The following is a 14131-nucleotide window of genomic DNA, read 5'->3' as shown; positions in this document are numbered from 1 at the left end:
AGATCTCTAATGTCATGAAAACTGTACACTTTGAAGACACTATAATTTGTGTGTGTATATATATATATATATATATATATATACACACAGTATATATATTTTTATGTATGTATATGCATGTATATATAGGGATTATGTTTGATAAGAAATTATCGAGTTTGAGCCTATTATCGAATCCTCTTATCGAACCAATTCCTCATCGATTCTCTTTTTGAGTCCAGATAGGTTGTTGTATATGGAAAAAAACACACAATATTTGGTTTAACAAAAGCTCACTTTTATTATATAAGAAAAAAATAAATATTGACTGTTACCCCCCTAGTGAGCTAATGCGCGAGGTAGAGAAGTTCCGGCTAGACATAGTCGGACTCACTTCGACGCACAGCAAGGGCTCTGGAACCAGTTCTCTCGAGAGGGGCTGGACTCTCCTCTACTCTGGCGTTGCCGGCAGTGAGAGGCGACGGGCTGGGGTGGCAATTCTTGTTGCCCCCCGGCTCAGAGCCTGCATGTTGGAGTTCAACCCGGTGGACGAGAGGGTAGCTTCCCTCCGCCTTCGGGTGGGGGAACGGGTCCTGACTGTGGTTTGCGCTTACGCGCCAAGCCGCAGCTCAGAGTACCCACCGTTTTTGGATTCACTCGAGGGAGTATTGGGGGTGCTCCCCCGGGTGATTCCCTCGTTCTACTGGGGGAATTCAACGCTCATGTTGGCGGCGACAGTGAAACCTGGAGAGGCGTGATTGGGAAGAATGGCCGCCCGGATCTGAACCCGAGCGGTGTTTTGTTATTGGACTTTTGTGCCCGTCACAGATTGTCCATAACGAACACCATGTTCAAACATAAGGGTGTCCATATGTGCACTTGGCACCAGGACACCCTAGGCCGCAGTTCCATGATCGACTTTGTAGTTGTGTCGTCGGATTTGCGGCCTCATGTTTTGGACACTCGGGTGAAGAGAGGGGCAGAGCCTTCTACCGATCACCACCTGGTGGTGAGTTGGCTACGATGGTGGGGGAGGATGCCGGACAGACCTGGCAGGCCCAAACGCATTGTGAGGGTTTGCTGGGAACGTCTGGCAGAGTCTCCTGTCAGAGAGAGTTTCAATTCCCACCTCCGGAAGAACTTTAAACATGTGACTAGGGAGGGGCTGGACATTGAGTCTGAATGGACCATGTTCCGCGCCTCCATTGTCGAGGCGTCTGATTGGAGCTGTGGCCGCAAGGCAGTTGGTGCCTGTCGTGGCGGTAATCCTAGAACCTGTTGGTGGACACCGGCGGTGAGGGATGCCGTCAAGCTGAGGCATCCTGAGGCAGCGGACAGGTACCGACAGGCCAAGCGGTGTGCGGCTTCAGCGGTTGCGGAGGCAAAAACTCGGACATGGGAGGAATTCGGGGAAGCCATGGAAAACGACTTCCGGACGGCTTCGAAGCGATTCTGGACCACCATCCGCCGCCTCAGGAAGGGGAAGCAGTGCACTATCAACACCGTGTAGGGTGAGGATGGTGTTCTGCTGGCCTCGACTGCGGATGTTGTGGATCGGTGGAGGGAATACTTCGAAGACCTCCTCAATTCCACCAACACGTCTTCCTATGAAGAAGCAGTGCCTGGGGAATCTGTGGTGGGCTCTTCTATTTCTGGGGCTGAGGTTACCGAGGTAGTTAAAAAGCTCCTCGGTGGCAAGGCCCCGGGGGTGGATGAGATCCGCCCGGAGTTCCCTAAGGCTCTGGATGCTGTGAGGCTGTCTTGGTTGACAAGACTCTGCAGCATCGCGTGGACATCGGGGGCGGTACCTCTGGATTGGCAGACCGGGGTGGTGGTTCCTCTCTTTAAGAAGGGGAACCGGAGGGTGTGTTCTAACTATCGTGGGATCACACTCCTCAGCCTTCCCGGTAAGGTCTATTCGGGTGTACTGGAGAGGAGGCTACGCCGGATAGTTGAACCTCGGATTCAGGAGGAACAGTGTGGTTTTCGTCCTGGTCGTGGAACTGTGGACCAGCTCTATGCTCTCGGCAGGGTCCTTGAGGGTGCATGGGAGTTTGCCCAACCAGTCTACATGTGTTTTGTGGACTTGGAGAAGGCATTCGACCGTGTCCCTCAGGAAGTCTTGTGGAGAGTGCTCAGAGAGTATGGGGTATCGGACTGCCTGATTGTGGCGGTCCGCTCCCTGTATGATCAGTGCCAGAGTTTGGTCCGCATTGCCGGCAGTAAGTCGGACACGTTCCCCGTGAGGGTTGGACTCCGCCAAGGCTGCCCTTTGTCACCGATTCTGTTCATAACTTTTATGGACAGAAATTCTAGGCGCAGTCAAGGCGTTGAGGGGATCTGGTTTGGTGGCTGCAGGATTAGGTCTCTGCTTTTTGCAGATGATGTGGTCCTGATGGCTTCATCCGGCCAGGATCTTCAGCTCTCACTGGATCGGTTCGCAGCTGAGTGTGAACCGACTGGGATGAGAATCAGCACCTCCAAATCCGAGTCCATGGTTCTCGCCCGGAAAAGGGTGGAGTGCCATCTCCGGGTTGCGGAGGAGACCCTGCCACAAGTGGAGGAGTTCAACAAGTACCTCGGAGTCTTGTTCACGAGTGAGGGAAGAGTGGATCGTGAGATCGACAGGCGGATCGGTGCGGCGTCTTCAGTAACGCTGTATCGATCCGTTGTGGTGAAGAAGGAGCTGAGCTGGAAGGCAAAGCTCTCAATTTACCGGTCGATCTACGTTCCCATCCTCACCTATGGTCATGAGCTTTGGGTTATGACCGAAAGGACAAGATCACGGGTACAAGCGGCCGAAATGAGTTTCCTCCGCCGGGTGGCGGGGCTCTCCCTTAGAGATCGGGTGAGAAGCTCTGCCATCCGGGGGGAGCTCAAAGTAAAGCCGCTGCTCCTCCACATCGAGAGGAGCCAGATGAGGTGGTTCGGGCATCTGGTCAGGATGCCACCCGAACGCCTCCCTAGGGAGGTATTTAGGGCACGTCCGACCGGTAGGAGGCCACGGGGCAGACCCAGGACACGTTGGGAAGACTATGTCTCCCGGCTGGCCTGGGAACGCCTCGGGATCCCCCGGGAAGAGCTGGACGAAGTGGCTGGGGAGAGGGAAGTCTGGGCTTCCCTGCTTAGGCTGCTGCCCCCGCGACCCGACCTCGGATAAGCGGAAGAAGATGGATGGAGATGGATGTTACCCCCCTAAAAAAATAAAATAAAATAAATAAATATTGACTGTTGTTACCCAAAGTATATTAAGTGGTATTTTTCAGAAAATCAATTATATACAGTAACACAAAAACCACCTGTCTCTGTGATCACTATAGGTGTATAAATAATAATATAGTGTTAAATAAAATCAGTCCCTTGGGCACAAAACTTAAAATAATACAGTTTTCCAAAAAGTGCACTTCTGCTGCTATTGGACATAACTGTTTGTTATGATGCTTTAACATTTTTGCACTTTATTTCTTTATTGAAAGAAAATTCTATGAAGAGAAAAGTTGTTTGCAAATGTGGTTACAATGCTAAAAAATTAAAAGTTAAAGCTAAAAAAAGAAATACACTTTATTGAGTTAAAATCTTTCTTTATAGGGGAAAGATGTGATGTTATGAGCTAGGGAATATAACAACTACACTACCCAGCATGCAACGGGACTGACGAGCATGCGCGGTAGCCCCGAAAAGTGTTGCATGTCGCCACCGGCAGCTAAGAATGAGGTTATGAGCACGCTGTGAAAGTAAACGTCAAGAAGTCAGCCAACACGCCTCGTCTGCATTATTTATAATTAGACAGACAACACATATACAGTGTGATTTGGTTTTGTTTACAAGGAAAGAAAAACAAAAGTTAAAAAAGGGAGATGTGTTGTATATATATGTATGTGCTGCGGTTGCTTTAAGAACGTTGCGACAGCTGCCGTAAAGGAGGTGCGTTGCTAGCCTGGTTGCTATGTTTCCGGTTGGTCGTAAAAGTGTTCGTCATGTGTTTGTACCCTGCTCAAATCTCTCAGTAAAGTTATTCATTGGATTATACCTTTTGTTTTGAACTTTATTACACCTTGGAGCGCTTTTTCTGGTCCATTGTTTTTCCTGCTTTCCCTATCTGCGCCTAATGACTGAGCTACGTGACGTAATTTCTTGTGATGTCTCAAGGGGCATTCTGGTCGGGACGGGATTCGTTCCGAGGGATTCGAATAAAGAACCAACTCTTTTTCTTTACTATAGTGGTCTCGATAACGGGTACCGGTTCTCAAAAAGGGATTCCAGTCCGAGGACTCGGTTCTTTTCTTATCGAACAACCGGGAAAACCGGTTTCGAGTATCATCCCTATGTATATATATGTATATACATGTATATGTGTGTGTGTGTATATATATATATATATATATATATATATATATATATATATATATATATATATATATATATATATATATATATATATATATAATTAACAGAAAAACTTGAATTTTAGTGTTCATTTATTTACACATATACACACACATAACACTCTTCTATTCATTGTTGTGTATATGTGTATATATATATATATATATACACTACCGTTCAAAAGTTTGGGGTCACATTGAAATGTCCTTATTTTTGAAGGAAAAGCACTGTACTTTTCAATGAAGATAACTTTAAACTAGTCTTAACTTTAAAGAAATACACTCTATACATTGCTAATGTGGTAAATGACTATTCTAGCTGCAAATGTCTGGTTTTTGGTGCAATATCTACATAGGTGTATAGAGGCCCATTTCCAGCAACTATCACTCCAGTGTTCTAATGGTACAATGTGTTTGCTCATTGGCTCAGAAGGCTAATTGATGATTAGAAAACCCTTCTGCAATCATGTTCACACATCTGAAAACAGTTTAGCTCGTTACAGAAGCTACAAAACGGACCTTCCTTTGAGCAGATTGAGTTTCTGGAGCATCACATTTGTGGGGTCAACTAAACGCTCAAAATGGCCAGAAAAAGAGAACTTTCATCTGAAACTCGACAGTCTATTCTTGTTCTTAGAAATGAAGGCTATTCCACAAAAGTGTTTGGGTGACCCCAAACTTTTGAACGGTAGTGTATATATATATATATATATATATATATATATATATATATATATATATATATATATATATATATATATATATATATATATATATATATATATGTATATATATATATATATATATTTATATATATATATATATATATATATATATATATATATATATATATATATATATATATATATATATATATATATATATATATATATATATATATATATGTATGTATATATATATTTGTATATATATATATATATATATATATATATATATATATATATATATATATATATATATATATATATATATATATATATGTGTGTATATATTGCAATCAAAGCTGCTCACACGGTCACTAAGATGGGCATTATGTTTGACACATCAACCTAATGTGTCTTATATTTATCCATGAGAGCATTTTTATTGTAAATTGTGAGGTGTGTCTGTTAAAATCATGGTTGTTTTTACAAATGATGACAGATGTGAACAAAAGCATGTATTGTCTTTGTGTGATGATGTAAATGAGGTGTGGTTGTATTGTATATTAAGTATGTGTCCATGAAAGGGCATTTTATGACTTTTTTCTTAATACTTGTGTATGATTTTATTGTCATACTTTTATTACATGATTTTTGTATCCCTTTAATTTAGGTAGCCAGGGACTGCAGATGGAAATTAGCTATTTAGCTATAATCTGGTACAGAACATATCTGTCTTTGAGCTTAATGTTTCTGTACATTGTCCCTTCAAATAAAGACTAAACTAAACTATATACACTACCGTTCAAAAGTTTGGGGTCAACCAAACAATTTTGTGGAATAGCCTTCATTTCTAAGAACAAGAATAGACTGTCGAGTTTCAGATGAAAGTTCTCTTTTTCTGGCCATTTTGAGCGTTTAATTGACCCCACAAATGTGATGCTCCAGAAACTCAATCTGCTCAAAGGAAGGTTAGTTTTGTAGCTTCTGTAACGAGCTAAACTGTTTTCAGATGTGTGAACATGATTGCAGAAGGGTTTTCTAATCATCAATTAGCCTTCTGAGCCAATGAGCAAACACATTGTACCATTAGAACACTGGAGTGATAGTTGCTGGAAATGGGCCTCTATACACCTATGTAGATATTGCACCAAAAACCAGACATTTGCAGCTAGAATAGTCATTTACCACATTAGCAATGTATAGAGTGTATACCCTTGTGTGGTGTTCAGGTCTGTGGGACCCGTTTTCGATTTTTATTAAAAGAAAAATGATACAATTAATTAATTTTTCAAACTGAGACTCACTGGCTTTGGCTCATTTTCTGTGAAGAACATATATCAGAATACATATTTAATGAACACACATTATACACCCCCGCTACACATTTCTATTACATATAAGATGTCCGGGGTCCATTGGACCTGGGGCTAATAGAAGTGTGGAAATTGATGTTCTGTGTACCACACGCCCACACACACACACACACACACACACACACACACACACACACACACACACACACACACACACACACACACACACACACACACACACACACACACACACACACACACACAGCAGGCCTAGACAGGAGGAGGACAGAGTGTAGGTACACAGAACATCAGAGGGTCAAATGTGCGACAAAATGAGCGCAGACAGTGTTGACAAACAATGTTGCAACCTTGTGTGAGAACCGCAGGTGCAGAAACACAAAAGAAGAATCCCTGTGGGATGCAGAAACTGGCAGAGAAATTTCCATGCAACGTTCATATTGTTGTTACTCAGCCCGTATTTGTGGGTCTTAGACTTAGACTTACTTTTTATTGTCGTTCAAATTTCAACTTTACAGTACAGATAAGAACGAAATTTTGTTGCATTAGCTGGTTGGCAGTGCAGGATAAAAAAGCAATAAGGTGCAGATATAAATAAATAGATTACTGTAAAGATACATATATTGCACTTTTGCTTATGCATCCACGTTTATGGATGTATGTTATATTGTCTTTATATTCCAGCGAGTTAATCAATTTTTGGGGGGAATTGAGGGGATTATTATGATGTGTTCAAGAGTCTTATGGCCTGAGGGAAGAAGCTGTTACAGAACCTGGAAGTTCTGCAACGGAGGGTGTGGAACCGCTTTTGTAGAGTCCAGCAGTGAAAACAGTCTTTGGTGGGGGTGGGAGGAGTCTCTACTGATTTTCTGAGCCCTGGTCAGGCAGCGGCTTTTTGCGATTTCCTGGATAGGAGGAAGAGGAGTCCTGATGATCTTTTCCGCCGTCCTCACCACTCTCTGGAGAGACTTCCAGTCTGAGGCACTGCAAGCTCCAGTCCAGACAGAGATGCTGTTGGTCAGCAGGCTCTCTATAGTGCCTCTGTAGAATGTGCTGAGAATGGGGGGAGGGAGCTGGGCTCTTTTCATCCGACGCAAAAAGTGCATGCGCTGCTGAGCTCTTTTTACAAGAGCTCCGGTGTGTAGGGACCAGGTCATATTGTCAGTTATCTGCACCCCCAGGAACTTGGTGCTGCTTACCATCTCCACCGCTGTGCTGTTGATGAAGAGTGGAGCGTGGCTGGACTGGTGCTTCCTGAAGTCGACAATGATCTCCTTGGTCTTGTCGACGTTCAGGACCAGGTTGTTGTTGGTTCTGCACCAGTTAACCAGATGTTTCACCTCCTCCCTGTAGTCTATGTCGTTGTTGTCACGGATGAGGCCCACTACTGTTGTGTCGTCCGCATACTTCACAATGTGGTTAGTAGTGGACCTGGCGCAGCAGTCATGGGTCATCAACGTGAACAGCAGCGGACTAAGGACACAGCCCTGGGGGGAGCCGGTGCTCAGGGAGATGGCACTGGAGGTGTTGTTGCCCACTCTCACAGACTGGGGTCTGTCTGTGAGGAAGTCAAGCAGCCAGTTGCATAGGGGGGTACTGAATCCAAGGGTGGCCAGTTTGCTCACCAAGTGCTGCGGGATGATGGTGTTGAATGCAGAGTTGAAGTCCAGAAACAACATCCGCACGTGTGTGTCCTTTCCTTCCAGATTTGCTAAACTCAGGTGGAGTGCAGAGGAGATGGCGTCCTCTGTGGAGTGGTTAGGGCGATAAGCAAACTGGTATGGGTCGAATGTCGGGGGAAGTCTAGAGACAATATATTCCTTTACCAGTCTCTCAAAGCACTTCATTACAGATGTTTTTTGGGATAAGTCGGTATTTTAACATAAAAGTGTTTGATTGTGAGGCATTAAAAGCCACAAAATGCAACGGGTCCATCAGACCCACAAACACTGGCTGAGTAACAACAATATGAACACCACACAAGGGTTAAAGTTAAGACTAGTTTAAAGTCATCGTCATTGAAATGTACAGTGCTTTTCCTTTAAAAATAAGGACATTTCAATGTGACCCCAAACTTTTGAACGGTAGTATATATATATATATATATATATATATATATATATATATATATATATCAAACTAACACAACGAGGGGTTAATGGCTCACTAATCTCGTATTTATCCAAACAACACAACAACATAACAGCAAGCTTAACTGTCAACACACACACACACTTACACACACTGGCTGCACTCCAAAACTCAAAAACAAAATGAAGCAAAATTATTTTACCTTACTGTATGTCTGGAAATATTTGAGGCATTGTTGAACTGGGAGCTTTAAAGCGATAAATGAGCACGGGCAGTTTGAGGCAATCCTTCATCGGCTTGTGTCCTGGTAGTGCCCTCTCCTTCTCCGTAATAAAGGTCCGCTGTGGCTTCTTTTTCGGTCTTATCCCAATTAAAGACTTGCTTGGGAACAAAGCCCAATTCGCCAATAAAATCCTCGAAGGTAAAGGACCACTAACTAGCTAAAATGCTACCTCTTGTCTAGCAACACAAAGCTATACAGCGAGATTATGAGAGTTTAGACACATTTAAAGTGTTTCTTTTCACACAAAGTGATCTTTAAGACAGGCTGACACAGCTCTGGCCGGCGCAAGGTACGACAATTGCGGAAATAAACTTGTCAGAAGTGCCGGTAGCTTTGTAGCTTTTCGAAATGGCTGCACAGGTGTGTACAGGATGTAAACAGGATGTGACATAGGGGGCCCTGCTTTTCCAAAATGGCCGCGCTGGCCATTCGTAAACCAAAAAGGACACAAATAGAAATGTTTACGAATTGAGATTCCACTGTATTTCATTTGGACCTCATTTTACTGTGACTACATAACTACTACTCATTATTAGTAACTGTTAATTGAGCACCCAAATGATGCATCCATATCTAGTTTTTTTCTGGTCTAGTTACTACTCTTTACATTGGCTCCACTGCCATTAGTAGTATTGTTACACATCTTTATTTCTTAGTTGATATAAAGCATTAAACAGAGAATTGATGATGCGAGGATCAGACTAACTCCCTTTTGAAGTGGAGGCCTTCTATGACCAAAAGCTGCAGTAAAATACCAATTGATGTCGAAATGTGACCTCACTAAGTTATAAACCTTATGTCAATGAGTCAATTTGTGAACAACTGAATTTCACTGATATAACTGGGATAGACTGGACAAGCGGTAGAACATGGATGGATGGAACTGGCAAGGTTCACATGACTTCAGGCCAGTTATATTTTTCCCTGAGGCATAGCTCAATGACTTCTTTTCTGCGTGAGCCTGTTTGGAATTTCCAATTCAGATGTTTCCGTTATACAAGTAAATAAATGGAAAAGGCATGGTGATCACATAAAGTGGCAATAAAAACATGTCCTTGTTGATTCTGCAGTAGGAACAATGTCACACCAGAATAGTTATTGCCTCCAGAGGTTATAATGATAGTATATTTTCCTTTTTCATGTAGGTATTATGGTTTTTATACATAAACTGGTGACTCTTTCGAAACTTCTCAAGTGTTAATCAACTGAAGGGTTTGATGTTCTTAAATCAGACAAATTAAAAACACAGAATTGCATGTGGATCTTCACACTTTATACTGTACATAAAGTTAAGCCCGAAATTCTGAGCAAAAGTAAATTTGTATGTGTTAAATTGGGTAGCTCAAAATAACATAACAGTGGCAACATTTTTAAAATAAAATAAAACAATAATCGGGTGAAATTGATACATTAATGCTAGAAACAATTGAGGCAAAACTACTTGGCTGTGTAACCAGCAGAGTTAACAGATATGAATAATTTTGGACATAGAGCATTTTCGCAAATTGTAAAATTTGTAATTGTAAAAAACAATTTTGAAAATGAAGCTAACTTTTGTGTTTGCGGTTAGTCATTGTCAATTAAGAAAGCCGTGCAGAGGTGTCAAAGTGTACTGCATGAAAAACAGCATTATTTTGTGAAAGCTGAATTTTCTATAGTAGGCTTGGATGCAAAATGTGTCATTATAGACAGTAACTTATAGTAATGCACACAACACTAAGTGAGAATATTCAACCAAGCTGCTGTTGGCCAAAACTCAAATACAGTGGAACCTCTTTTTACAAACTTAATTGGTTCTTTTATTTATATATATATATATATATTTATATTTATATATATATATATTTATATATATATATATATATATATATATATATATATATATATATATATATATATATATATATATATATATATATATATATATATATATATATATATATACACATTAGGTCGGGAAAAACCATAAGAGGCTATATCATCCCTACAAGCCCAGGGGATTTTATTGCTATAAAATCCCCTGACGAGCAGGAAAACCTGCAAAATAGGTTTGTAGGGATGATATAGCCTGTTTTTTCCCGGCCTAACGTATATTCCGCTCTACCCTAGTATGGAGCACTGTATAACGGATAAACCACAGAAACCTTGACTATATATATATACTGTATATGACAAGGTGCAGAGGTGTCAAAGTGTACTGCATGAAAAACAGCATTATTTTGTGAAAGCTGAATTTTCTATAGTAGGCTTGGATGCAAAATGTGTCATTATAGACAGTAACTTGTCTAAATAGTAATGCACACAACACTAAGTGAGAATATTCAACCAAGCTGCTGTTGGCCAAAACTCAAGTTAGATTGCTATCCTGTGCTAAAATACAGTGGAACCTCGATTTACAAACTTAATTGGTTCTTTAACATGGTTCTTAAACCGCAAAATTATTTAGTGAAGCAGAGTTCTCTATAAGAGTCAATGTAAACATAAATAATAGGTTCGAGCCTCAACAAAAGTCCCAATTTTAGTAAAAAAAAAACACACTTTGAAGACACTGTATATATATATATATATATATATATATATATATATATATATATATATATATATATATATATATATTCAAAGCGCTTTGACAGTATTTCCACATTCACCCATTCACACACACATTCACACGCTGATGGCGGGAGCTGCCATGCAAGGCGCTAACCAGCAGCCATCAGGAGCAAGGGTGAAGTGTCTTGCCCAAGGACACAACGGACGTGACTAGGATGGTAGAAGGTAGGGAGATATATATATATATATATATATATATATATATATATATATATATATATATATATATATATATATATATATATATATATATATATATATATATATATATATATATATATCTCCTTCGCTGTAATAAAGGTCCGCTGTGGCATCTGTATCAGTCTCATCACAATTTAATATTTGCTGCAGAACAAAGCCTGCTTCGTTAATAAAACCCTCAAAATAAAGGTGCCGCAAGCCGATGGCTAACTAGCTAAAATACTAGCTCAAAGCGGTTGACTAGAAACCCGAAGCTATACAGCAAGACTGTGAAAGGTTGGACACTTTAAAAGTGTTTCTAATCATACAAAGTGATCGCTAAGACAGGCTGACACAGCTCTGACTGCCGCAAAGTACGAACATTTTGGAAATAAACTCATCAAAAGTGCCGCTCGCCATTGAAACTCTTCAAAATAGGATTTAAACAGAATGTGACATAGCGGGCCCCGCTTCTTCAAAATGGCAGTGGCCTAGTGGACAGGAAGTGATGTCATTAAAATACCATGCAAAACAAATGAATCAAACCTCCATATGCCAAGACCTATACAAAGCAGTCAGTGCACTAAACGTGCTTATTATCAAAACACATTTAAAAGTAGCATATTCTCAATCGTCCATATACAAAGTTTATGATTTAAACATTTGATAACTATTTGTGTATTGAATGTACTTTTAAATGTGTTTTGATAATAAGCATGTTTGGCCCTGCGATGAGGTGGCGAGGGTGTACCCCGCCTTCCGCCCGATTGTAGCTGAGATAGGCTCCAGCGCCCCCCGCGACCCCGAACGGAATAAGCGGTAGAAAATGGATAGATGGATGGATAGTGCACTGACTGCTTTGTATAGGTCATATTTATGCTGCTAATAGGTATTTTAGCATTATATTGCATATTGTGATTTTGACATGTTTATTGATTTATATTTTACAATATTGAGGAAAGAACTAGAACATATTTTGGATACTTTATAATACAATTAGTGTTATTTAAAGAAGATATTTTGTGTATACATGGATTTATAAGAATGGTCCTGGCTTTTACACATGCCAGGCTTCTCTTTTTGATGGTGAGCTAAGGAAAAGAAACATCTAGTCTAAGGATCGTTCTTGGAAGATTCCAGCCAGGAACCCCACCACCTGTTCTGTCTGGGCGGGTAGGAGGCTCTCGAGCCGACCCTTTACCTTTTTTCATCTTAACCTGCAGCACATGGACTGTGCTGCCATCCTTTTTTTCAAGAATTTTATTAAGTCTGAACTGAGATTTTTTACAAGATCCAGAGACACTAATTAATGGACTTAGAATTGTATATATGTATATAATAACTGTTGTTTTTCAAATTGCTTTCATGTTGAATGGCCATTCAACTCATTGTTGTGTATGTATCTGCTGTCCATCACAAATTCTTTAATACACGGTGTGAACCAAACTGCAATTTAAGCTTTGCCTTCTCTCTCCGAGTCGAAACCCTAGTCTCTGTTCCTAGCCTATAACACCCCATATATATATTGCATTGATTTGTAGCAGGTATAGGTTACACATGGTTAGCACACAGAGGCGTATTCGGCCCCGTAAACATTTGAAACCGGAAATGTCACAAATAGTAGGTAAATCGAGGTTCCACTGTAACTAAACTCTGACTCGCTGACATCACTCACATGGCCTAGCCTGTAAAAACACACACTCAAACCCCAGATATTACACCGTTTCAGTACATAAATCCCATTTACACAAAATACCATGTGTACTTTATTTAATCTCAACGTGTATTCATGCAATATTGCATTCGCATCCGTTCAGTGGAGTATTCAAACAATAACAGACCATTCTGTATTTTGACTGTATTATCGTGACTCAATTGTCGCGATATGTACTGTATGGTGAAGTCCTCGCCAACACACAGCTCTTTATAAGGCAGTCACACTGAGCCTGGCAGGGACTCATTAATAAGCAGTGTATGTTCATGCTGCTGTGAGTGTGTTCACACTAGTTTCATTGAGGAATTAAGGAGAATTAGACTGGATTTGTGTTAGGTAATTCCTGCAGGGGCCTAAAGAACAAGTTACATCCATGCATCTCTTGCGGTTTGTGTTTGCACACAACCTCCAGTTCTACTGTAATCTGACTGTCAACCAGGGCACACGCCATATTGTCTCCTATCTGTTTTGAAGCAATGTGTACATAATAGTGTGTGCATATGGCTAATTGGTGTTATTTTGTCTGCTAAATCAAGGCAGGCTTTTTATGTGCTAATCCATTGTTATGTAATATAGCTGGTACAAACACACACATTTCCACTTGCACATACAAGAGCTGTTGTGCTTCGGTGTAACTCTACGTTGACACTATTTAATTCTCTATGACAAAATTATCTCTTGCAAAATTAAGCAATTAGGGACACTCATTTATATTTGATTATTATTATTACCATTAATGATTATTTGTAACACAAACAAATTGAATAAATAGATACTGTAGATGATAATAACGTTTGGCATAGACATCAAATCAAAGCAGACTTTATTCATATAGCAATTTTAATACACAGGCAAGTAGCAAAAACAAAGTGCTGTTAAAAAAAAAAGAACAC

General features: G+C 40.6%; 1 protein-coding gene across 6 annotated transcripts in view; it reads left to right on the top strand.

Moving 5' to 3' along the window:
• LOC133648884 (mucin-2-like) overlaps positions 1 to 14131 on the top strand; it is a 121452-nt gene that overhangs the window by 62392 nt on the left and 44929 nt on the right. Inside the window, exon 1 of one of the 6 annotated variants that reach the window (XM_062045395.1) lies at positions 12640 to 12697. The exons of the other annotated variants lie outside the window; for them this stretch is intronic. The gene's annotated coding sequence lies outside the window, so the exon portion shown is untranslated. Of the gene's footprint in view, positions 1 to 12639; positions 12698 to 14131 lie in introns of those variants that run through there. 6 annotated transcript variants of the gene reach the window in all.

This window comes from Entelurus aequoreus, linkage group LG04 (genome assembly GCF_033978785.1).
Source record: "Entelurus aequoreus isolate RoL-2023_Sb linkage group LG04, RoL_Eaeq_v1.1, whole genome shotgun sequence".
NCBI lineage: Eukaryota > Metazoa > Chordata > Actinopteri > Syngnathiformes > Syngnathidae > Entelurus > Entelurus aequoreus.
The sequence above is the reverse complement of the archived record's forward strand: the minus strand, read 5'-3'. Positions and strand labels throughout refer to the sequence as shown.